The following is a 27,163-nucleotide window of genomic DNA, read 5'->3' on the forward strand; positions in this document are numbered from 1 at the left end:
TTTCAGGAAATGGTCTCACAGAAGCCAGTCTCCAAGCCAAGCTCTAAAGCAAAAGGGATCTGATCCTGCAACCCTGACTCCTGAAAGTGGTCCTTACTCATGAAAGTAGCCTCCGTGATTGCAGTGGAAACATGCACATGAACAAGGGTTGCAGTTATTACTGGGTGAATAGTACATTTATCAATTCATTGGCAATGTTGAAAAGTCAAGTAAATGTATGTGCTTGTTTCATGGCAGACTGAAAACTAAAATTTTCCACATTTTTTGGCAGACCAGAAAGTTAAAAAAAAAAGAAAATTGGCTTTGGGTCAAATGAAACATTTTGTTTCAACAAATTGAAACGTTTTTAAACATTGGATTTCAAATTGTAAACATTTATTTCTTAACAGACTAAAACAAAAAGCAATTTTGAACAGAAAGATAGTTTCCAACTAAAATATCAATGTTTCTTTTTGAAAATGTCAAGACAAAAGGTTTATGACTTTGATTTCTTAGGATTTTCTTTCTTCAAAAATTTGGGAGAACCAACATGAATTTACAAAACCTCCCAGTGTTACCATATTTGCATTTTGTCAACCCACCCTAGTTGCAGGATCAAGTCCAAACTGTTTTAGCACGCTGACGTGGAAACAAGCCTTCTCAGAGGCTATGTGGAGAACAGCTAGTCTCTACCCCTCTCTGTCTACCAGGGAACTTTTTTGTAAAGTCACACTGTTTGCTCCTCGCTGAGTCCCATCTCACTAGCCCAACCCTGTTCAGTCAGGAGCCCTGGCCTGTGAAACTCTAGCCCTTTGTTCAAGTGCAGATAGATCTAATTCCACTGATTCCTGCTGGTTCTAGGGTAAAGTCTCTGCCCCAAGTCTGAGTCAAGCCTGCGGCTCTGTCTTTACTGCAGAATTAAATCAGCCTCTTACTCAGATGTTGCCCCTAACCCAACTCCCATCCACACACCAAGCTTGCTCACCCAAGTCTAACGGTACTTTAAACATGGGCTAACTGACCGGCTGGGCTATGGGCTAAAGCCTGAGTGTGGCTAAGACTTGGGCCGGTAGCCTACCCACTTTGCTGTGAGGATGCAAGCTAAATCACTTGTGTGGTGATAACCCTCCAACGCCTTCCCACAGTCCCGCCCATCTGCCCCAGAAGGGCAGACAAGGTCTCCCACAATTCACTGGAAAAGAATGATAGAGCGGCTCAGCTTCCCGCAGCAAAGAATCATGGGATGTGCCCCCAGAAGTCCTAGTGCATCACATGGTGAATGGTGCAGCACCACGTGGAGGCAGTTGAGTGGACACGCTCCAGTATGGCTGTGCAACACGGCCGCTCTCACATGAGCTGGGCCAAGCCAAGTCCTTAGACCTGGGTTCCAGTCGCCCAAGTTAGCTCTGCAGTGAGGACTTTTCTTAGCAGGAGGTTCAAAAGCCGGTTCACATGCTGAGACATAGGTTGCAAAGCACTGCAGTATTTGTAAATTGCTACTGAAGGTAGAAGAAATTTCACAACAGTGAAAGGGAGGGAAAATGTAAGCTAAGGGCACGAGAGAAAATCTCTCTGAATATCCATATACGGTGGTGGTGTGGCCCAGTGGACAGTGCACTGGGTTCTATTCTCAGCTCTTCTACTGACTGTCTGTGTGACCTTGGGCAAGTCACTTCCTCTTTGTTTCCCTCTCCCACCACTTGTCTACTTATCATGCAAGTTCTTCACATCAGCGAATGTGTCGTACAACGAACCTGCACAGTGCCTAGCACAAAGGGGCCCTGATCTGGCTTAGGGCATCCAGGTTCTACTGTAAAATGTTAAATACTAATTAGTGGGAAAGGATGTTGAATTTTAAAATCACCTCTGAAAACCTCATGCATATGAATATGCGTGATGCTCATTTTCTCTGCTACCAAAAGAGGTAGGGCTGAGTCAGCCTTGCTGGGAATTTGAAACTGGTTTCAACCAAGGAGGCTAGATGTTTCAGAACTGAAGCGTAGGCCGCAGACGCTCCTGTGAACTATCTAACGCTTCTGATATGATAGTGTTGGAAATCCCAAGAGAGCAGGTGTTCTGATGGTATGTCAGTGCTCTTGCTTTCAGAGCAGACAAGAATTCAGTGGTGCATGAAATGCCAGGAGGGGAGTCTGGTTTTCAGGATCCTTTAAAGATTTGGGTTGGTTTAGATTCAAGTTTTAGGTGAAAATGAAGCCTGGGTCTTATTATATCTGAACGGATTTATCCCACTGTTGCACTAAAAGGCAGAGAGAAACAACTTGCAAACATGATCCAGTCTTTCCTATGTTAATTTATGTATTCTCCATAGGCTGGTTATGTTGGATCATATTAAAGAAGTTCTGTATTAAAATCACAAATGAGTTTGATTCCCCATAGTTTAAATTCCAGGGTATTACTAATGAAGAGGTGTCTTGGTTTTTGGTACTGTTTCTCTCCCTCTGTGTGTGAAACTTGCAAGCTGCTAATTGTGTTAGTACATTCTAAGAGAGAGTCTGTTCTCAAAGCAATTCTTTGTAACAACTACTCACACAGAGGGAGACTCAAAGCAATACTTTGTAACAACAGAAACAGCACCCAGAGAATCCCCGCCCTTTTGTTGTATTCATCTCGCTTTGTTAACAATTGTGATTAAAATAGTGATAGAGGATGTATGTGGCTCAATGCTTGGTGTGGATAATAACTGAATGATCAGGGAGGTGCCAGCCTAAGAATCCAGTGTCCATCGGCTGAAGAAGACATCAAGTGGAAATAACCAGAGGACCCCAGGAGGGCAGACTGGAATCCACCCAACAGCCTCAAGGATGGGAGAACCAAAGAACAAGATAACATCTGGCAGCACGGAGCCGTCAGGAATGTGCCATCTGCTGATTGATTCAGCAACAGCATGATGAAGCAATTCCCATAGACTGGCATAGGAAGAAATTCCTATAAAAATGGACTCTAGAAAGTGAGAACTTTGGGTTCTGATTCTGCAAAGCAACTTCCAGGAGCATCAGATGAGCATCTGACAAGGCCCTGCTCCCTCCTCATGTCCAGGCCACCTGGCCAGTGGCTTGGCATGAGCAACTCTAAGGTTGGTAACTATGATAACAACCTTGCAGAACACGTGTGTGTGTGTGTGTGTGTGTGTGTGAATAAATATGAAATTGAATGGAATGTTATAGCTATAACTAACTGCTTACTATTATTCTTTCTGTATTCACAATAAATGTGGCATTTTGCCTTTTCCCCTTTAATAAGATCCTGCTGGTTTTTATTTTATTGGTATAACAGTTAGCAAAGCAGTGCTTGCAGGGACTGTCATGCTCCTTACAATGAATTTGCTGCAGTGGCTGCTTTTGAAAATAACTTCCTACAGCCAGAGTTAGAACAGACCACGTCCAGCCAGTTCATCTTGCCTGCCAAATTCTACACAGCTGAAGTTTTGCTTTGCTCTCGTTATTTTGAGCGATCATAAAAAATACAGAAATTAGAGATGGAGGAGACCTACTGGGTCATTTAGCCGATACCTCTGCCAATGCTGGATTGCAGTTTCAATTGTTTGGTCCAGTCTAGTTTTAGGGTCCAACCCTACAATCTTTGCATAAGTTTTAAGGCCCTTTCTTGCAGAGGCCTAAATTTCTAATTACTTCAGTGAGAGTTTTTGCCCAAGGCAGGATCTTCAGGGGCTCTATTCAACCAGCAGAGGATCATAGTAAATCCTAGTAAATATGCTTGGGGAGGAGGGGAAGAATCAGCCTCAGGAATGGGCCCTTTAAATGTCTATACTCGGGGTGCCCATACCGGTGGGATTGGGGGTTTTGCATGTTGTTTCTGAGGTGTGGAAGAATGGTTTGATTTTGTGAACTTTACACAAGTATGCTGAGCTCACTGTACAACTGCTACACTTTGTTTATTCATGAACTTCCCACAAAGCCTGTACGTCAACTCCTACTGTTGGGGCATCATCTGACTGTACACATCATCCTTAGATGTTTAATGTCGTCTCAGGAGAATGGGGTGGTCTGGGACACCCACCCAGCAAGGAAAGCCCTGCCACGGAACTGGAGTGGAGGTAAGGATCCTGGAGAGAGATCTCCCTAAGGATTGGCCTTTGCCTCCAGCTTTTCTCCTTATATCTGTGAGCTGAACGGCTGATCCCAGGAGGGGTGTGATGGGAATTTCACTTTCCTTTACAGCAAGATTTGCATGACTGCAATGAAGGGCAACTTACAGAGTCCTAGGCTTCCCTCCTACATCTTTCTTCATAGGAGAATGGATGGTCCACTGGTTAGGCTGACAGCTTGGGACTCAGGAAAACCAGGTTCAATTCCCTGCTCTGGTACAGGCTTCCTGTGTGACCTTAGGCAACTCAGTCTCTCTAGCTCTCACTTCCCCATCTGTAAAATGAGGATAATGGGACTGCCCTACCTAACAGGGATGCAGTGAGGCTAAACAGTAAAGATTGTCTGTCTCTGTGGCAAAGGAGGGTACCTAGGACTAGGGACATGATTCTCCTGCTTGAAATAGCAGTGGGTGTAGCGGGGGTGTGGCTGAGCCATGCCCAATACAAAGGGTTGGCACTCGACTCAGGCATGCTTGGCTTGAGGAGAGCTAGCATGAGTGTGTGACTCTACACGAGCAAAGGAATCACAGCCCCAGCTCGCAGTGTAGACGGGAGGAAGAGGTAACTCCAGCAGAACACCTAGTCTGGGTTTTGACTCCACTGTTAAAAGTGGGCTCAAAAACGGGCAAAATCATCCCCCCCACACCCCAAAGCAATGTGGCTTCCCTCACTCCCCTTGGATGGCTGTTCTGCACTCAGGTAGCTCTTACTGTCCATGTGATGCTCCTGATCCACATCCTAAATGTTCCTGGTCTGAATTCCACTCCATTTCACATTACGCCCCCTTTGGCTAGAGCTCTTTAAACAGCGCTTCTCCCTTGCATGTTATTTACACAGTCAAGCTATGTAGACAGCACCTCATACCCTCTTCCTCACTTGTTTTCCCAGACTGAACACATCCATCTCTCCTCATGCCGTACTTCAATCCTTCCATCCCCTTAATGATTGTAATTATTTTCCTCTGAATCCTTCTTTGTATATATATTTTTTTTCCAAAGCAGCAAAAGAGCCATTTTCAGTGTCCTTGGCTTTGAAGTATCGCACAAAGATCTAGGTTATTTCTTCCCTGCCTTTCATTTTTTCCAGACACATTTTTTGGAAGAAGTTTGAAAAAAAATTTATTAGCTAATGACTGCTCCATCTCCATTGATTAACAGACACAGATAAAGTTCCACAGTGCTTTAGTACATATCCGGAAATGGGGGCAGGAGAATTACTACCTGTTCTCAGCTGCAGGAGGAGATCAAAGATCAAATTCATCTCAGGAGTAACTCCCATGGGGCTCAAAGTGCAAACAAGAGAAGAAATAATGCCAACCTACATATTTATTAATGTTATTACTGTAGATCAGTCCCACTAAGCACTGTACAAACACGTAGGAAGAGACCATCCCTTCCAATCTAAATAGAACAAACTGGGAGGAGAAACAGAGTCCCAGAGCGGTGATTAAGTGATTTTACTAAGTTCATCCAGCGGGTCTGAACGGGGAATAGAACTCCTGTCTCCTGATTCCCCATCCCATGCCCTTCCCACACCAACCGATCCTGGACTTTACATGGAGTTCTAGTCAGTGCATTTTAGGAGCAATATACAAAATACAAACAGGCCTGGTCTACTTAAAAGTTAGGTTGACTTAGCTGCGGTGCTAAGGGCTGTAGTTAGGTCGCCCTAACCCTGCTGTAGACACAGCTAGGGCAATGGAAGAATTCTTCTGTCAACCTAGCTACTGTCGCCTGGAGAGGTGGATTACCTACATCAGCGGACAAACCCTTGGGAAGAGTCTACACTACGGCACGACAGTGACAGTGCTGCAGTGTAATGCCCTGGACCAGCGTTCCCGCTCCCTGCTAGTACGCCTCCTCATGCTTTCGCAGCATCTCTGTAGCTCTCTGCTCACTCTGCAATTGGCTCTCTTCTGGTAACTTGGCCCCCTGGCCAGGTCACCATTTAGTGCACCTTTCTGGGGTTACAGAGGCCAACAGGACACTGTCCAAATGCCTTCTCTGGACATTGTTACAGCCACCACTCTGGGCTTGGTGCCACCATACCAGTGGCTGGCAGGGGAACCCGGGCCTTCCCACTACACCAGGTTCTGGCCCTGTAACCCTACAACCTGAAATCCAGCTCTTCTCTGTCCCGTTGCTGTTTCCATGGGCTCCTTCACACCCAGCCTCTCTCTCTCTTTGCCTTCCTGTTTCTGGATTTACCACAGGAGCCTGCTCTGCTCCCCATGGCTACTTCACCCCCTCTTAGCCTTTTGCTAGACTCCTTACTCCAGGGCAGGATTGCAGGGCTTACTCTGCACCGGACTTTCTCCTTGTCCCTGACATCATCTCTCCTCCCAAGGAGTGACTCCAGCCCCCTTCCCCTGCAGCCTTCTTCTGCTGTCAGCCTCCTGGCTTTATAGTGCTGGCCTTGCTCTTCCCCAGCTGGGCTTTACTCTCAGTTAACCCGGGCCCTCCCTCTCTCAGATGACTCCATGTAACCAAATTGGCCTCTCAGCCCTTGTTAATCCTATCTGGGCTGGAGTGGGATGCACACCCCATCACACACTCATAGTGTAGATGTGCCAACTAGGGCCACAGAAATGACCCAAGGATTGGAGGATATGGCATAGGAGCAAGCGAGGTAGCTCAGTCACTGGGCTGTATATGCTGGGACTGGCAGAGAGGCAGCCTCCTCCCAGGCAGGGGTGCAGCTGTACAGCTGCCTTGTGGCCATTATAACAGAATGAGGACTGCCGTGCTCTCCACAATGCTGGAGTCCACTTAGTGCCACCCTATTTGTGTGCCAATAGCTGGCAGATCCCCTGATCCTACCTGTGACGGGTTCGGTCTCAGAGACCCCCTTGGGACGGTCACCTGATGTGCTGAATTTGCCTCTGAGCCATTTTCCCTGCCAGCTTGGGACTCCAGAACCCTGCCTTGTTGAGCCAGACATGCTAGCCTGCTTCAAACACAGACCCAGGTCTGGTTCACGACCCCAAAAGCTGCAAACTTTAACCAAAAACTGCTCAGCAGATCACCTATCTCCAACACCCAAACACCCAGTTCCCAGTGGGATCCAAACCCCAAATAAATCCGTTTTACTCTGTATAAAGTTTATACAAGGTAAACTCATAAATTGTCCGCCCTCTATAACACTGAGAGAGAGATATGCACACCTGTTTGCTCCTCCAGGTATTGATCACTTACTGTAGGTTAATTAATAAACAAAAAGTATAAAAAGTAGAGTTACCAAGCAAAACAAAACAAAACACACAAGTCTAAGCCTAATACATTAAGAAACTGAATACAGGTAAATCTCACCCTCAGAGATGTTCCAATAAGCTTCTTTCACAGACCAGACTCCTTCCTAGTCTGGGCCCAATCCTTTCCCCTGGTACAGCCCTTGTTAGTTTCAGCTCAGATGGTAACTTGGGGATTTCTCATGACTGGCAGCCCCCTTTGTTCTGTTCCACCCCCTTTTATATCTTTTGCACAAGGCGGGAATCCTGTGTCTTTCTCTGGGTTCCCACCCTTCCTTCTGAATGGAAAAGTACCAGGTTTAAGATGGATTCCAGTATCATGTGACATGTTCACATGTCCTGCGAGACTTCATTACCCACTCGCTGGCACACATGTGTACAGGAAGGCTTACAAGTAAACAGAGCCATCTACAACCAATTGTTCTAGTCAATGGGAGCCATCAAGATTCTAAACTACCATTAATGGCCCACACTTTGCATAATTACAATAGGACCTCAGAGTTATGCTACATATTCCTACTTTCAGATACAAGAATGATACATTCATACAAATAGGATGAACACACTCAGTAGATTATAAGCTTTGTAATGATACCTTACAAGAGATCTTTTGCTTAAAGCATATTCCAGTTACATCATATTTACACTCATTAGCATATTTCCATAAAACATATGGAGTGCAACGTCACACTACCTTTACTCAGTCCCCTGTCAGTCTGGGCGCAAAACACACCACTGTTGCATGTGAATTCCAAGGAAGCTCTGTCAGAGCTGGACTCTTCATAATCCTCGAGAAATCCTATGGTTGTGTGGCAGGAAAAGGCCCCCACGCCCAGAGATGAGGCAGGACTTGGGACTGAGAGAAGTAATCAGCAGGGGTGTGTTACCACTATAGACATTTCCCAAGGAAATAAAAGAAGGATTGCATAGAGATCGCAGAGAAAGAAGCAATGGTCCAAAGCTAGAGAGAGAGAATAGGTTAGAGTGGATCTTAGAAGACAGCTTTTAATATTAAGCACCACTGGGGACCACTGGAATAGAATCTCCAAGAGAAGCATTTCAGATCACTGCAGAGATCCGAGAACAGATAGAATAAGCCCTTTGAGAGGATGATCAGTGATCAAACCTGCAGAAAGGCCCCACCTTCCATGATTCTATCTAGAGATCACAGAGTTACCGCCCTCTTCTTTGTGCTTGATGCAATGGCCACAGTTATTAAAGAACATTTCCACAACGTCTTGGCCCCGCAAGTCCAAGCGAAGTCTTGCCTGGTAGCATGTCGGAGAGCAAGTGATGTTTCAGAATTTAGGATTAGAGATGGCAGTTTTCTAAAACTCTGTCCATGCCACTCAGCCTGAGGAAGAGCTTTGAGGAGCTTGAAAGCTTGTCTCTTTCACCAACAGAAATTGTGCCAATGAAAGATGCTACTGCCCAGGATTTTAACAAGTGACAAGATGAGGTTAGGTCCTGTCTACACAAAAACTTTTAGCCATGTGGCAAGCAGCTCAAGGGGCAACTGTGCTGTTAATGGGTTCCCTGATTTGGCAATAGTTGTGCTGTAGCTGTGGTGTTAAAGACGAATTAAACTCCTCCAGCTACATTAGTATCCAGTTTTAAGAAATGCTATCGGCTCCGAACTTTGCAGATAGAAAACCTAACCCCCTCGCTTAGAAAAACAATGGCTCAAAGGCAGAACAATAGATCATAAGAGACAGCTTGTTGGATCCACTGTTACTTTGAGTGTGACCTAAATTCAGGTTTTATAGATTCATAGATACTAAGGTCAGAAGGGACCATTATGATCATCTAGTCTGACCTCCTGCACAATGCAGGCCACAGAATTTCACCCACCCACTCCTGCGAAAAACCTCTCACCTATGTCTGAGCTACTGAAGTCCTCAAATCGTGGTTTGAAGACTTCAAGGAGCAGAGAATCCTCCAGCAAGTGACCCGTGCCCCATGCTACAGAGGAAGGTGAAAAACCTCCAGGGCCTCTTCCAATCTTCCCTTGAGGAAAATTCCTTCCCAACCCCAAATATGGCGATCAGCTAAAACCTGAGCATATGGGCAAGATTCACCAGCCAGATACTACAGAAAATTCTTTCCTGGGTAACTCAGATCCCACCCCATCTAATATCCCATCACAGGCCATTGGGCCTATTTACCATGAATATTTAATTATCAAAACCATGTTATCCCATCATACCATCTCCTCCATAAACTTATCGAGTTTAATCTTAAAGCCAGATAGATCTTTTGCCCCCACTGCTTCCCTTGGAAGGCTATTCCAAAACTTCACTCCTCTGATGGTCAGAAACCTTCGTCTAATTTCAAGTCTAAACTTCCTGATGGCCAGTTTATATCCATTTGTTCTTGTGTCCACATTGGTACTGAGCTTAAATAATTCCTCTCCCATCTAGAGAAATTAGGGATATTGGAAGGGATTAATAAAATGAGATTCAGCTGGTAAACGTACAATTCCATTCGCTGGGGGGGAAACGATCAGACCTGTTGATATTCAAAAGGGGCTGGGGAGTGCGGGACACTTAAGGACAAATCAGATATCAGTGTCAGAATGCCTGCTGACTTCAGTGGGCGCTGGAATCTGGCTCTTAGAAAGCATGTAATGCTGTCTGGTGACTGCAAACACCGAGGTGGATAGGAGTTTGCATTGTAAATACAGGAGCCAAAAAAGCCAACACAGTTTGGGGCTGAACACACAGAGGCATTATGTCACACAGGAGAGATGCCCTCTTAATACATCTCTGGTAAGACCACATGTGATCAGTTCAGGGCACCAAAAATACTTAGTCAACGGGAGGGGATTTAGAGAAGAGCAACAAAAGCAGCTTGAGAAGCTGGAGAGACTGAACGATGAAGGGGCTGGAGAGGGATAGAATACATGTGCACAGGCAGAAAGTTATATGGGCCCATGGTGCCTGTGCTCCACCAATATTCAGGAACATGGGCCTGGCTCCACCAGTGTTTGGGCTTATATTTTCAGAGCCGTCCCCTCCATAGGACAGGGGGACATGGGGTCCAGGGGGACATGGGGTCCAGGGGGACATGGGAGGTTAGTGGGAGGCCTGGCGCCAACAGCCGCGAGCAACCCAGCCCCAGCCTGCCCTGCTCTGCCCTGCCCCGCCTCTTCCCGCCCCTTCCCCCAAGCCCCCGCCCCGCCTCTTCCTGCCCCTTCCCCCAAGCCCCCGCCCTGCCTCTTCCCGCCCCTTCCCCCAAGCCCCCACCCCTTCCCGCCCCTTCCCCCAAGTCCCCGCCCCGCCTCTTCCCGCCCCTGCCCCCAAGTCCCCGCCCCGCCTCTTCCCGCCCCTGCCCCCAAGTCCCCGCCCCGCCCCTGTCCTGCCCCCACTCCAGCCCTGCCCCCAAGTCCCCGCCCCGCCTCTTCGTGCCCCTGCTCCGCCCCCACTCCAGCCCTGCCCCCAAGTCCCCGCCCCGCCTCTTCCTGCCCCTGCTCCGCCCCCACTCCAGCCCTGCCCCCAAGTCCCCGCCCCGCCTCTTCCTGCCCCTGCTCCGCCCCCACTCCAGCCCTGCCCCCAAGTCCCCGCCCCGCTTCTTAAGCTCTTTGGGGCAGGGGCTGTCTTTGTACAGCACCCAGTGCAATGGAGTCCTGGTCCATGACTGGGGCTTCTACGTGCTATGATAATACACATACATACATACAGGATGTGATCACCACGGAGAAATAGGAACTTGGGGTACTCTAGGGGGTCAGTAAATAAGAACTAAAATTGAGAGAGAAACAATTTAGATAATGTTCGTGTCCTTCTACCTTCTTTTCTGGAGCATGGGATTTAAGTCACGCAACTCCCTTTTAAAATGTAGGGGAATTGTTGAGACTGACTTACCCACAGTGGGTGGGACTATTGACTCTTAAGGCATGGTATTTCCCAAAGCAACTTTACAACAAGAACTGATGCCAGCCGCAACACTGGAAAGAGGAACCGCAGCTTCCTCGTGATAGCCAGCTATTCCTTCTCACTCTTGTAATTTACAAGGTCTCAGTCCTCCTCATATCATTCTGACACAAGGTGTACAAAAAGAATTTAACAGTCAGGGAAATTAACTATTGGAACAATTTACCAAGGGTCATGGCGAATTCTCCATCACTGACCATTTTAAAATCCAGACTGGATGTTCTTCTAAAAGATCTGCTCTAGGAATAATTTTGGGGAAGTTCCATAGCCGCTGTATACAGGAAGTCAGTCTAGATGATCACAGTGGGCCTGTCTGGCCTTGGAATCTATGAACATATGATTTTCATCATGTGCCTCCTTCCTCTTTCTTCCCTTCACCCACCTGCTTTTGTATCCCCACAGACTGGTTCCAACCTGAATTCAGTGGCTGCTATTTACTGATAGAGCTGTAACCAATGTTGAGCAGTAATGGATGTTGTATTATGTCACTGACATCTGTCACGAAGTGTTTTGTAGTCTAAATAGCTTTTATGGTTTAGTGCATCACAATATAGTCTGTTAAAGTCAGTGTCTAATGAAACATCTACACGAATACCCACAGCTTTTCATCTTATACTTCGATCGGAAAGTCATTCAGGAGAGGGGCATCACTTCATTTTCTATTTGTAAAGCACCTATCGCAATGGGGATCAGGCATTTAGGTACCACCGTAATATTAATAAATAATAACTTCCAGAAGCACTCAGCATTGGTCTAACTTTGCTTCCACTGATGTCAATGGTAAAAATGCCCATTGATTTCAATGGGCAGAGTGGGACCAGCTTCTGAAATTTTCACCCAAAATATACTGTACTCCAATGCAATAATTATTGAGCAGAAAGTCAATGTGGAAACTTCTCATAAAACTTTGTTTTAGAGTAGCAGCCGTGTTAGCCTGTATCCGCAAAAAGAAAAGGAATACTTGTGGCACCTTAGAGACTAACCAATTTATTTGAGCATAAGCTTTCGTGAGCTACAGTTCACTTCATTGGATGCAGCCGATGTTTATGCTCAAATAAATTGGTTAGTCTCCTTGATTTTCATACACATTGTAAGGAGAGTGGTCACTTTGGATAAGCTATTACCAGCAGGAGAGTGAGTTTGTGTGTGTGGTTTTTGGGAAAAAAAGGGGGGGGTGAGAAAACCTGGATTTATGCTGGAAATGGCCCAACTTGATTATCATACACATTGTAAAGAGAGTGGTCACTTTGGATGGGCTATTACCAGCAGGAGAGTGAGTTTGTGTGTGTGGTTTTTGGGAAAAAAGGGGAGGGGGGTGAGAAAAACTGGATTTGTGCTGGAAATGGCCCAACTTGATTATCATACCGACCTGGGATATTCTATCTACTACCCAAGATCCATAAACCTGGAAATCCTGGGCGCCCCATCATCTCAGGCATTGGCACCCTGACAGCAGGATTGTCTGGCTGTGTAGACTCCCTCCTCAGGCCCTACGCTACCAGCACTCCCAGCTACCTTCGAGACACCACTGACTTCCTGAGGAAACTACAATCCATCGGTGATCTTCCTGATAACACCATCCTGGCCACTATGGATGTAGAAGCCCTCTACACCAACATTCCCCACAAAGATGGACTACAAGCCGTCAAGAACACTATCCCCGATAATGTCACGGCTAACCTGGTGGCTGAACTTTGTGACTTTGTCCTTACCCATAACTATTTTACATTTGGGGACAATGTATACCTTCAGATCAGCGACACTGCTATGGGTACCCGCATGGCCCCACAGTATGCCAACATTTTTATGGCTGATTTAGAACAACGCTTCCTCAGCTCTCGTCCCCTAACGCCCCTACTCTACTTGCGCTATATTGATGACATCTTCATCATCTGGACCCATGGAAAAGAAGCCCTTGAGGAATTTCACCATGATTTCAACAATTTCCATCCCACCATCAACCTCAGCCTGGTCCAGTCCACACAAGAGATCCACTTCCTGGACAATACAGTGCTAATAAACAATGGTCACATAAACAGCACCCTATACCGGAAACCTACTGACCGCTATTCCTACCTATATGCCTCCAGCTTTCACGCAGACCACACCACACGATCCATCGTCTACAGCCAAGCTCTGCGATACAACCGCATTTGCTCCAACCCCTCAGACAGAGACAAACACCTACAAGATCTCTATCAAGCATTCTTACAACTACAATACCCACCTGCGGAAGTGAAGAAACAGATTGACAGAGCCAGAAGAGTACCCAGAAGTCACCTACTACAGGACAGGCCTAACAAAGAAAATAACAGAATGCCACTAGCCGTCACCTTCAGCCCCCAACTAAAACCCCTCCAACGCATTAAGGATCTACAACCTATCCTGAAGGATGACCCAACACTCTCACAAATCTTGGGAGACAGGCCAGTCCTTGCCTACAGACAGCCCCCCAACCTGAAGCAAATACTCACCAACAACCACATACCACACAACAGAACCACTAACCCAGGAACCTATCCTTGCAACAAAGCCCGTTGCCAACTGTGCCCACATATCTATTCAGGGGACACCATCACAGGGCCTAATAACATCAGCCACACTATCAGAGGCTCGTTCACCTGCACATCCACCAATGTGATATATGCCATCATGTGCCAGCAATGCCCCTCTGCCATGTACATTGGTCAAACTGGACAGTCTCTACGTAAAAGAATAAATGGACACAAATCAGATGTCAAGAATTATAACATTCATAAACCAGTCGGAGAACACTTCAATCTCTCTGGTCACGCAATCAGAGACATGAAGGTCGCTATCTTACAACAAAAAAACTTCAAATCCAGACTCCAGCGAGAAACTGCTGAATTGGAATTCATTTGCAAATTGGATACTATTAATTTAGGCTTAAATAGAGACTGGGAGTGGCTAAGTCATTATGCAAGGTAGCCTATTTCCCCTTGTTTTTTCCTACCCCCCCCCCCGACGTTCTGGTTAAACTTGGATTTATGCTGGAAATGGCCCACCTTGATTGTCATGCACAGTGTGGGGAGAGTGGTCAGTTTGGATGAGCTATTGCCAGCAGGAGAGTGAGTTGGGGGGGGGGGGGGGGGGAGAAAACCTGGATTTGTGCTGGAAATGGCCCACCTTGATTATCATGCACATTGTAGGGAGAGTGGTCACTTTGGATGAGCTATTACCAGCAGGAGAGTGAGTTTGTGTGTGTATGGGGGTGGGGGGGGGGGTGAGAAAACCTGGATTTGTGCTGGAAATGGCCCACCTTGATTATCATGCATATTGTAGGGAGAGTGGTCACTTTGGATAAGCTATTACCAGCAGGAGAGTGAGTTTGTGTGTGTGTGTTTTTTTTGGGAAGGGGGGGGGTGAGAAAACCTGTATTTGTGCTGGAAATGGCCCACCTTGGTTATCATGCACATTGTAGGGAGAGTGGTCACTTTGGATAAGCTATTACCAGCAGGAGAGTGAGTTTGTGTGTGTGTGTGTTTTGGGAAGGGGGGGGGTGAGAAAACCTGTATTTGTGCTGGAAATGGCCCACCTTGATTTTCATGCAGGTTGTAAGGAGAGTGGTCACTTTGGATAGGCTATTACCAGCAGGAGAGTGAGTTTGTGTGTGTGGTTTTTGGAGGGGGGTGAGGGGGTAAGAGAACCTGGATTTGTGCAGGAAATGGCCCACCTTGATTATCATACACATTGTAAAGAGAGTGGTCACTTTGGATGGGCTATTACCATCAGGAGAGTGAGTTTGTGTGAGGGGGGGCGGAGGGTGAGAAAACCTGGATTTGTGCTGAAACTTGATGATCACTTTAGATAAGCTATTACCAGCAGGAGAGTGGGGTGGGAGGAGGTATTGTTTCATGGTCTCTGTGTATATAATGTCTTCTGCAGTTTCCACAGTATGCATCCGATGAAGTGAGCTGTAGCTCACGAAAGCTCATGCTCAAATAAATTGGTTAGTCTCTAAGGTGCCACAAGTACTCCTTTTCTTTTTGCGGATACAGACTAACACGGCTGTTACTCTGAAAATTGTAAAGCGAGTGGTCACTTTGGATGGGCTATTACCAGCAGGAGAGTGAGTTTGTGTGTGGGGGCGCGGAGGGTGAGAAAACCTGGTTTTGTGCTGGAAGTGGCCCAACTTGATTATCATACACATTGTAAGGAGAGTGATCACTTTAGATAAGCTATTACCAGCAGGACAGTGGGGTGGGAGGAGGTATTGTTTCATGGTCTCTGTGTATATAATGTCTTCTGCAGTTTCCACAGTATGCATCCGATGAAGTGAGCTGTAGCTCACGAAAGCTCATGCTCAAATAAATCGGTTAGTCTCTAAGGTGCCACAAGTACTCCTTTTCTTTTTAAGGTGCCACAAGTCCTCTTATGCAAAAAGAAAAGAACTTTGACATCAATAGTCCAGAGTCATGCCCTGGTAGAATTCCATTGGCTTCAATCGATTTACACTAAGCGTTAATCTAATTTGATAACGGAATATAGATGACAATCCTCTTCAATCGCCTTTTGAAAATACCCTACCATGGAGGTCCTATTAAAATAAAAGACCCTGATTCTAACACAGATCAGAATGTTTTGTGATACATTCGTACAGGAAGGCTTTGTAGACTACAAAAGATCTTAGAAAAGATTGATCTTCTGAGTTGTCAGAAAGATTGTTGGAAACCTGGAGCAATGAAAGAGTTATTAATTTAGATTATCCTGGTACATTAAAATTACCACATTGTAGTAAGCTCAGAATGACATTATACCCTTGCATGCACCTGCTGAGAGGGCATTATGGAAAAAACAAAGAAAGAAAAAGAGAGAGAGAAAGATAGAAATATATACACGCGAACACACAATTTTCTGCAATCAGTGACAAAAAAGAGAACTCACAATTTTTAGATCTGACTCTCCCCAGGAACAAAGGCTGCCAAAGTGAGTCTAGTTCACTTTTTAGTAGTCATGACAACACCACCTCACATTTTAGGGTAGAAGAAAAGGAAGTACTGAGATGAGAGACAAAGCAATCCATTATGGCTCATGCATATCCGTAACCATCTGGATAGCACCAAAGTAGCATATTCACATTCACTGGCATCCTGCAGGGTGAATGGCAGCATATATTATAACACACACACACAAAACCTGAAAAAGAAAAGATTTCTGAAAGGTACGGGCTCACCTAGTTCAGGAAATTTTACTCTCTGTATCTACGGTGGTAGAGTGGTCTAATGGTTAGAGCAGAGCGCTCCAAGTCAGCACAGGGCTCCAAATGCTTGCCTTACTGTGTAACTTTGGCTAAGTCACCTACCCTGCCCTACAGCTATAACCGTTCCCGTTATTTTCCACCAGAGACTTCAATACCATTTTGTTCCTTAATTTTAAAAGGAAGGTTTCTGGTAAAAGGTGGTGGTCTTCTTATATCCTGGGCGGGGGGGTGAGCGGAGCCTACCCCAATGAAAGGCCCACCCCCCTCGGATAAGGGAGGGGCCACAGAGCCCAGAACTCAACTCATTATGTGGGACACCCTGAGGATTACGGTCTCTTTTTACACCCGCTCCCTCCCCGAACAAGGGCAGCAGGGCTGTGGTAGGGCAAGCTGCCTCCACACTGCCCTGCTAACGTGCCTCACTTCTGACAACGAGGCAGGGCTGAGACGGGACCCATCATCCACGGCCCCCTCCATCCTTGGCCTCCCTGCTGAGCCTGTCAGCCGTGGGGCCAACTGGTGCTGAAGTGCTGGGGGGCTTTTGGTGAGCTGTGGCTGCTTGTCTCTGCTAAGGACTGCGCTGAGAGAGCCCACTCAGTCCACAGAGACCATCACACGGCTGCTAGATGATAACATTCAGTTTCCAGTGAATTGGGAACTGAGCCAGTAACACAGCAGTGAAAGGCTTTACAATCTGTGGGCAAAGCTGGAGACGGACAGAGGAAGGATGGCCCTGTGGTTAAGGCATTGATCTAGAACTTAGTAATTTAATTCCCCTCTCTGCCACAGACTTCCTGTGTGACCCTGGGCACATCACTTCATCTCTGTTCTCCGTCTGAAAATGGGGCCAGCACTCCCTCCACACTTTGTCTGCCTTGTCTATTCATGTAGAAAGAGACAGCCCCTGCCCCAAAGAGCTTACGATCTGTCTGTACTGTCTTGTCTATGCCGATTGTAAGTTCTCTGGGGCAGAGGCTGTCTCTTACAGCTTGACTGTACAGGTCCCCTTTGTGCTAGGCACTGATCTCTGTTGGGGCATCTAAGCTGGGCTGTAATGCAAATAGACAGTAGTAATAATTTTCTACTTCTAGCAAACATTTGCAAACTGTAATGTCCCCCCCGGCGCCACAAATCCATTCCCGATTTCACTGCATGCTTCTTTGCCGAGCACACACCATTGAAACGTACCCTGAGCAATATGCTGCAGCACGCTGAGCGGGAGGCAGAAAATGACTCGCTTCTCAGGGTTCTGTGCACACCGCTCACGAGCGGATGGGATTTTTGACAAACTTCGTCAGCAAACGCTTCCCTTCTCAGCTCGCACAGCCCGCCTCTCTCTGCATGGGCTGTCACACATGGGAGAAGAAGAAGAGAATGTTGCCCAAGCAGTTCCTAGGGCAACGTTCTCACTTCTTCACTGTCAGCTGGGTTCCAGGAGCAGGGAAAATACTTTCCAATTCTAAGGGGAGATCTGAATCATTTGACCCTTCCAACCACATCTTCGCGAAGTACAGAAAATCCTGCTGACATGGGAAGACGTCAATATTAATAAGTTTAGGAGATCTTAAAGGGACACTGCCAAGGTTCGTAGGCCCTAATTTGATAGACCTTTCCTCCCCATACCACCACATTTGTTTACAAAAGCCTACGTAAAACAGGGGAATACTGAAAAGGAGTAGGGAAGTTATAGCACTCTCTGTATTTGACACTGGTGTGACTGCTATTCTGATACCACGTCCAGTTCTGACGTCCACGCTTCAAGCGGGCTGTTGATACATTGGAGACGGTTCAGAGAAGAGCCACGAGAAGGATTAAAGGATTGGAAAACCTGCCTCAAATAGTGATTGAGCTCCTGGAATCTATTTAGCTTCCCAAAGTTAAGGGGGTGGGGCGTGACTTGATTACAGTCTGTAAGTACTTGCACGGGAACAGGAACAGGCTCTTCTGTCTAGCAGAGAACGACAGAACATGAGTCAATGGCTGGAAGCTGAAGCTGGGCAAGTTCACACTGGAAATAAGGTATAAGTTTTTACCAGTGAAGGTAATTAGCCATTGGAACAATTTACCAAGGATTCTGGTGGATTTTTCATCAGTGACTATTTTAAAATCCAGACTGGGTGTTTTGCAAGGAGATCTGCTCTCGGAATTATTTGGGGGCAGTTCTGTGGCCTGTATTATGCAGGAGATCAGGCGAGACAATCCTAATGGTCCCTAGTGGCACCTGCATACACATGTTACTTATCATGCCCTGCCCGCCAGTGGCTCCTCAAGGTTGTCTGGCTGAGATCCCCGGGCAGACGTAGGCTGCCCTCTTAGCGTTGGTCTGTGGCCCCTTCCATCATGATGGGGGAGTGGTGTGGTGGGGCAAAAACTGAGTTGTACGGTGACCCCTGTGCACGAGGTTGCAGTGCCACTCACCCGATTTTTGGCTGCAGAGCATCCCTGTCAGTGATTTGAGGCTGTTGCTTCTCTAGGCACTGGAAAGCAGGATGGCCCTGAGGCTCACCAACAGGGCAGGGTAAGGAATGGGGACCAGGGGTGAGGGAAAATGAGGGCTTCTGGGAGGGACCAGTAGAGGGGCTCCCTGGACTGAGGTTCCTGGGAGGGAGTGGGGAGAGAGGTTCATGGGCCAGAGGGGCCAGGGTGGTGGGAGGTGCATACCTACGTGAAAAATGTCTTGGGGGTGACCTGGTGGTCCCTTCTGGCCTCCCACTCTTTGACAGTCTTACAAAGAAATAGTAATGTCTTATTCGGCAGGGTCACCTAGTGGGTAGAGCACTGGACTGGCAATCAGGTCGGGCACTGGCCTGCCGGGTAGCCTTGGGCAAGTCCCTTCACCGCTCTGTGCCTCAATTTCACCAGCTGTACAATGGAAATAATGGCACATCCCCTCCTTTGTAAAGTACTGTAAGATCTATGGATGAAAAGTGTGGTATGAGACATATTGCATTATTATTATATATATTCAGCATATCCTAAAGAATTCTGAAGTGCTTGAGAATGTATAGACCAGTGTTTACCTAGTCCTTACTCGGGAAAAGTCTCACTGGGAGCTTATTAGAGAGTGGCCTGTGGGTGGAAAGACTGAATAGTAATTTCAGGTTCTGAAGTCGTTCTCATCAGTGGGAGACCTGCGGTGGGCTGAGGGGAGCATATATTGCTAACAAGAGCTGTGCGGGGAGCCAGGATTTCTGTTCTGCAGAAATTGCGTCATTTCAAAATTTGTTTTCATTCCAAACTGGAACACAACATCATAAGAACGGCCATCCTAGGTCAGACCAATGGTCCGTCTCGCTCAGTATCAGGTCTTCTGATAGTGGCCAGTGCCCGATGCTTCAAGGGGAATGAACAGAACAGGGCAATTTCAAGTGATCCATTCCCTGTTGTCCACTCCCAGCTCCTGGCAGTCAGGTGTTTAAGGACAACCACTGAGTGGGCTGCATCCCTGACCATCTTGGCTAATAGCCATTGATGGACCAATCTTCCATGAATTTCTCTAATTCTTTTTGGAACCAGTTATACTTTTGGCCTTCACAACATCCCCTGGCATCAAGTTCCACAGAGTGACGGTACATGGTGTGAAGAAGTACTATGTTTCTTTTAAACCTGTTGCCTCTTAATTTCATTGGGTGATCCCTGGTTCCTGTGTTATGTGAAGGGGTAAACAACACTTCCTTTTATTCACTTTATCCACACTACTTATGATTTTATAGACCTCTATCATATTCCTCCTCCGTCATCTCATTTCGAATTTCAAAATTTTCCACAAAAAAATATATGTTGGGTTAACAGAAACATCTCATAAAACGGAAATATTTTCTTTCAGTTCAGACTTTTTAGAATAGAAATGTCTGTTGAAACAAAAAAAATCTAAAGTTCCATTCTGAAAACCATTTTGTTATTATCAAAACACTTTGTCTTCCCCCCCCAATGTAATTTCACTGATACTGATAGGTTCCCGTGGAAAGTTTTCATTTAGACAAAACAGCATTTCCCCATGGATCAACATCCCATCAGAAAATGTATAATCTGCTCTTCTGCTAACTTTGTTGTACTGGCCCATGGACCATAAACAAACATTCAATTCGGTCCTTTCCACAGAAAGGATCCGACAACCCTGCTGTAGAGTTTAATCGGCTTGGTTGGGATTCCAACTTTTGGCCCTAAAGGTACAACAAATTAATATATGTGAATACAATGGAATAAAATACAGTACAATAGATTTCAAGTTTCACACTTCCATGGGATTCAGCAGAGTTTACAGCAGTAAGAAAAATAGCCCTGTGAAGGATGTGGAAGATTTCTGCACTACTTTTATGAAATATTATGCATTACTCTGTTATCTATTTAATTGTGTGTGCCTCGTTACTTGATCTCAAGGCATAAACTACTTTCCAGAGACACTAGGAGTGGGAAACAGGCAGCCAATGGGTAGTGTGTGTGTCATGTGGCCTTGTCTTGCTTGGTTGAGTGGACTATCCAGACTCATTGACATTTGAATAGGTCTACCTGGGCAATACAATGGATATGCTAAAGAAGGTGGCCGAATCAAGAAATCTGGTTCTGCCCAAGTGGGCTGGTAACTGATCATGAGAGGGAAACAGACACTCTGTGATTTGGAGGAGAAGCCATGTGAGGGGGGCAGATACTGCACACCTTATGGGATTCTGACCAAATCCCAAAGGACATTCAAGGGTGCTAAAGAAACTGAATCAAGGAATGGCATATCGGTCCTCTCCTGTTTTTAAAGTTGATCAAAGCCCTTCTAAAGAGTGGACTTAGTCAGCAATAGGGTCCTGTTTATGCTTTTTTATTTTACACTAAATTGCACCAATGTTTCGTGTATCATGTGCTGGGTAATAACGTAAGAGGACATATGGAGGTTCTGCATCTGCAGCTGTCATTCCAACCATGTGCACACAGACTGACATCCCCGTACCTCCTCCAGACTCTTCCCTCCTGAAACCTGTGCCCCACCTTCCAAGTTCCATGCAGGTTGCTACAATCAGTGCAATCCCCCCAGGAAAGATGTGATACACCGGTGAAAGACACCACGTGCACAGGTAAATTGTACTAGTGAAAGCCCCATTTTGCATTGGACCAGTGTGTCTAGTGTTTGCACTGATGTAACTACTTGATGTATGTTCTCCTAGCCCCAATAAGCCTTAGATATTTTTCCAGGCAGCCTAAGAGAAGGCCCCCAATTGTGCTCTGACAAAGAAAAACCCATACAAGCATGAAAAAATTCGGTGTGAATCCAATCTAGAGATTCCTCTGAATTCTTCCAGATAAGGGGAAGGTTCCCACCCCAAGGCTTCCTGTCCCTCTTCAAAAATCTGGTTCCAAGACAGAAATGTTTCAACATTGCCTCTCCTGGATTCTATGGGAGTGTTGTGAATGTCAAGACAGAATAAAATTAGCAATTGCTCTTTCGAGCTTTTAGTGTCAGTTGTGATCGGCTGAGAACACTGGAGGTCTATAAATAAAACATGAAAACTAAGCGCAGCAGTTCCAAGTGGGATCAAGGTGGTTGTTATATCTGCAGGCATGTTGGCAATTGCTTCAATAAAGGGACCCTAACACGCCCAGAAGCTGTTTGGAAGAGGACATTTGCATCAGGGGAATTCATATAAGAGGCATATAAGATCCCCTTGGCTTGGATGTTGCTGCTTGAACGCAATTAATAATGTCTATTGCATATATAGCACTTCACAATCTTTAGTGTAGGTACCCTTACAACACCCGGTGAGGTAGAGAAGTGTTGTTATCCTCATTTCACAGACTGGGATCTGAGGCAGAGAGGTTAGGTGACTTGCCCAAGGTCACACAGGAAGTCCATGGCAGGGCAGGGAGTCGAGCACAGGTATCCCCCATCCTATGCCAGAACACTAATCACTGGACTTTCCTTCCCCTTTCGCAAGCTGACAACTTCCCATCTCTGCCTCAGATTCTTACTTCTTCCCTCCTCCCATGTCGGCCTCTCACTATTTTGATTATTAACACAGGCTATTGAATCATGATATGGAAAGGTAGGCTCCGGTTGTATAGGTCCAGAAGGGTGTCTAGGATGTACTTGACTAGGCCCTGCACCTCCATGATATAGGTGAGAATTATTACTACCCTGGTTTTGCAGATGGGGAAACTGAGGTATAAAGAGGGGATGTGCCCTGCCCTAAATCACACAGTGAGTCATTGGGAGAGTCCAGAACAGAACCCAGGAATTGTGACCCCTAGTCATGTGTTTTACCCATTAGACCACATGGCATCCCCTTTAACCTGTAAGCATGGAATTTTCTCTCTCCCATCCTTGACACTTCTGTTTCTCAGAGAGAAACAAAAAAGATCTTGTTTAAACATTCCTGGCATTTCTCCTTGGCATCTGAAATTAGCAACATTATGAGCAGAAATAAGAGAACAGGCACAGCAAGGAGATAAAGGCACTTGTAAAATAAGCCAAGTGGGACATTCTCAGTTAACGGTCTATCAAGTTCCCATTGCCCCTTCATTGCAGCATTAGCAAAAGACGAATGCCACTTCATCGCTTGGAAGATATGTATTCTAAACATCAGGATGCAAGAGACTGGGGCGCCAGGAGCCACCTCTGGGCCGAGAGCAGAGAAGAAGAGAGATAAAGCCAAGCTGTGTTTGATCTTGTCTATTTCTCTTTCAGTAAATGAGCAATTAAACAGAAATAAGAAGCCACTTTGAAATCTTCCGTTTCCTGTGGGTTGTGTGAAAGCAAAAAAGATCAGACCCCACAAGCTCTTAGCACAAATATATATTTATTAAACTGTGAAGGTGCTTTTGCAAAACTAGTAATACAAAGAATAGGTGAAGTGAATGGGGATGGTCAAAATTTTCCCATCAAAACTGTTTTTGATTGAAAATTGGGTTTTCTACTCAACACATTTTTTGCGGGAAAGTGTCTGCTTTCCTCAGAAATGTTCCATTTTTCATAAAAATGGCCAATGCCTGAAAACCTAAATATTTTGTTCAATTTGGATATGCTGCTTCAGTGCCTCCTGGGAGTTACAGTTTGGTTGCCTTGTGTCTCCAATCTGCTCCATGGGCTGGGTTCCCCAGACAGACTACACCTCCCATGATGCACAATGGTCAGTGACTCCCAGGATGCACCACTTCCCATCTCCAAGACAGGAGATCATGGTACATCATAGGAGATATTAATTATTATCTGTATTACACTTTGCACCTAGGAGTTGTTAAGCATGGACCAAGCCACAATTTGATAGGTGCTGTACAAACTGAACGTTGCTGTCCCAAGGAGTTTGCAATCTAAGAATAAGACAAGAGACAGATAGATGGGGGAGCGCAAGGAAACAATGTGACAATATTGGTCAGCAAAACAGCCAGTGCTCTCAGCACTTAACCGTTGTCAAGTTTTTTGCACCCATCACAGCAAGAGAGAGTTTTGTGGAGGGATCTGAAGGACGATAATGAACTAGTTTTATGGACATTTACAGGGAGCTCCTCCCAAGCGTGAGGGGCAGCATGGGAGAAAGCACAAAGGTGCTTGTTTGAAAATGTAACACGTAGGTGGTGGAGGCTGGGACTGTGGGCTGACCGGAGGTCGGAGCCGACCTCTCAGTACTGAATGAGAGCTGATAGGTGGGGAGGGAATAGGCCATAAAGGGCCTCAAAAGTGAAGACAAGAAGCTTATGTTTAATGAGATCGAGAAGGGGTAGCCAGAGGAAGGATTCAAAAGGAAGGGTGACATGGTCAAAGCCATGGAAAATGATCTTTGCAGCAGCGTTTTGGATGGTTACGAGTGGGGCAAGATGGCGTTTGTCAAGGCCAGACAGAAAGATGGTTTTGGTAATGAGGGGATGAGAGCATGGGCAGGCGTTTTAGCTGTGGGGATGAGCGTGGACAAGAGGGAGATGGGATGGAGTCCCTGGGGCACGTGAAGGATTTAGATGAGGAGACCAGATGAGAAATGTCTGCATCTGTGACTGAGGAGGAGAGTCGTAGGGAGGGAAGGGAAGGTCACCCTGTATTTTGTCAGTTTTATCTTGGAAGAAATCAGTGAGATCCTGTGCGGAGATAAAAGAGGAGGCAGGAGCAGGGGAAGATTTGAGGAGAAAGTCATAGGTGGCGGACAGGCAGCTGAGAACGAAGCCCACCTGATGACGGGATTTCTGCCAGAGACATGTGGCAGTGCGAGGAGAGAGGAAGATTTGCTGAACCGGGGAGGATTGGCAGGGTGGACCTTGCGATGAGGAAGAGGGGCAATGCAAAGAGTCACAGGTGGAGGAGAGTGAAACATGGAGAGAATCAACCGCCATCTTGATGGAAGACAGGGAAGAGAAAAGATGGGTGAGAGCAGATGAGAAGTCACCAGTGCTGGTGGACAGGAAGTCATGGAAAGGCTGAGCAATGAGGCATGGGGCGCTGATGGGCAATGCTAAAGAGACCAGGTGATGGCTGGAGAGGGGGAACTCTGCAACAGAGAGACCAGAAAGGCAGCAGTGTTTAGTGCAGACTATTTCGCATGAACAACCCATTTGACGAGTGGGGCAGTTGAACCAGGGCGGCATGTCGAAAGAAGAGGAGAGGGCAAGGGAACATGAGTGAAGGGGTTGGCCGGGTCATGAACGTGGAAAGTGAAGTCACCAAGGATGTCGGGGGGAGACAGTGAGAAGACAGAGGCGTAGAGTCAGATGCACTGATGGCCAGAAGAGTTGTAGACGCTCAGGATTCTGCCAATACGCCACTTGTGCCTTAATGTGGATTTAGACGCTTTGCTTTAGGTACCTGAGTTTGAACATTTTGAGCTAAGATGTCAACAGCAACATGATCTAGGCCACTCTTTTCCATCTGTAATGATTGCAGTTACAGGTCAGGATATTCCATAGCTTGCTGTCCTCTGTGATCCAAGGTTGTCCCTGGTGGTTCTAAATGGAACCAGGTACATGGAAGACAAACCCCATTTGCTAAAGTGAACCTTAATGGGATGCTTTCCAGGTAAGGACACTGTCTGAGAAGGGTGAACTGCTCCTGGTTACCAGGTGGCATCTCCGGGCTAAGAGGCACGCAGGGATTTTATCCCACTGCGCTGCTTTCCTAGATAGCAGGAGGAAGCTTTAGAAAGAGAAATAGTACCTCTGTTAACAGGTGTAACGTCAGTCTGCAAACAAATGGACTCCTAGAAAGCTAGGTCAGTCTGATGTCTGTGTTTTCGACCAATAAAGTGAGCGTACAGATCTCCCCACTAGGCCCCATTCTCTCTCATATTGAGCTTCTTCAGTGCTAGCACGTGTATAAACACCACCTGATACAACTCTATTTACAGCCCTGTTGTGAGACCTCAGAGCACTGCCAGCTGATGGAGCACACAGAATGCTGTGCAATGTCACTTAATTACAGCCTACCGTTTTACACTCTCCAAAGGTTCGGGCTGATCGAAGGATCAATCCCCTCTCCTCATCCATTACCTCGAAAAGATCACTAACTAACGGTAATTGCTAATCTAGTTACAGGCATCTAGTAGCTTGCTTCCTTGACATAGGTACCCCACTCTGATCAGCCCTATGCTGGCTGTGAGGGGCTTTTGAGGTTGCAAAATTAGTGTGCTTGGAATGTGTCTGATCAGCGAGAAGTGAAACAAGGTCTGTTCTGTACAAATATTGGAATGAACTCATGTTTGTGTGTGTGTGCACACATGCCACTGCCCTCTACTGGATACAGTCAGAACTACACTCCACGTCACTGAAATCAATGGGAGCTGTCAGGGCTCAGCACACTCTCAGGAACTGGCTCTCCAGGACTTGGTTTTTTTCATAGGGTCTTTCCTGTGAAGAAGCCAATGTCTCATATAAACACCTGATTAAATATGGCTCTGTGAGTTGGCACTGACTCCAATTTGCAGATGGGGAAACTGAGGCACCGACAGGCAAAGTGAATTTCTCAAGATCAAATGACGCAGCAAGACAGAGAAAGCAGGAAAAGAAACAGGTCTCCAGGTGTCCAGTCCCATGTTCTTAAAAAATATTTTATACTAACTCCTGAGGGTTTGTAAGTTTTTTTTTTAAAAAAACAAAGCTTAAAGCTACTTGGCAGCATCCCTTTAACGTATTGAAGAGAGGTTCCATTCAGCTAGGTATTGAACACACACCTCGTAAGATTGGCCTGACCTGAAGAGCTGTGACTTAGCCAAGATCGCGTGTGCCAGAGCTAGAGACTGAACCCAGATTTCTCCTGAGTCCTACTCCAGAGCTTTAACCACAAGCCCTTCCTTCCTGTCTTGTGCTGGAGTTGGAACATTCCCAGACAGGCTCCACAGATTGGAAGGAGAACGTTCTCCTTCCCGAGTTCTCAGCAGGCATTCCCAAATGCTCTTTGTAGAAGCAAAGACTCAAGATGAGATGTGTGGTTATAACCATGACAGCTAATCTGCTGTTAAAGCCTGGGCTTTATAAGCAAAATCCATCCATGATATGCAGTCAGGTAAAAGGCTGTAGTAGGTTTTTGACCAACAAAAAATTCCCAGCAGCAAAAACACTGCAAAGCACAGTGTTTAAGAAAAGTTTCAGAGTAACAGCCGTGTTAGTCTGTATTCGCAAAAAGAAAAGGCGTACTTGTGGCACCTTAGAGACTAACCAATTTATTTGAGCATAAGCTTTCGTGAGCTACAGCTCAC

This window comes from Chelonia mydas, chromosome 4, assembly GCF_015237465.2.
Source record: "Chelonia mydas isolate rCheMyd1 chromosome 4, rCheMyd1.pri.v2, whole genome shotgun sequence".
Taxonomy (NCBI): domain Eukaryota; kingdom Metazoa; phylum Chordata; order Testudines; family Cheloniidae; genus Chelonia; species Chelonia mydas.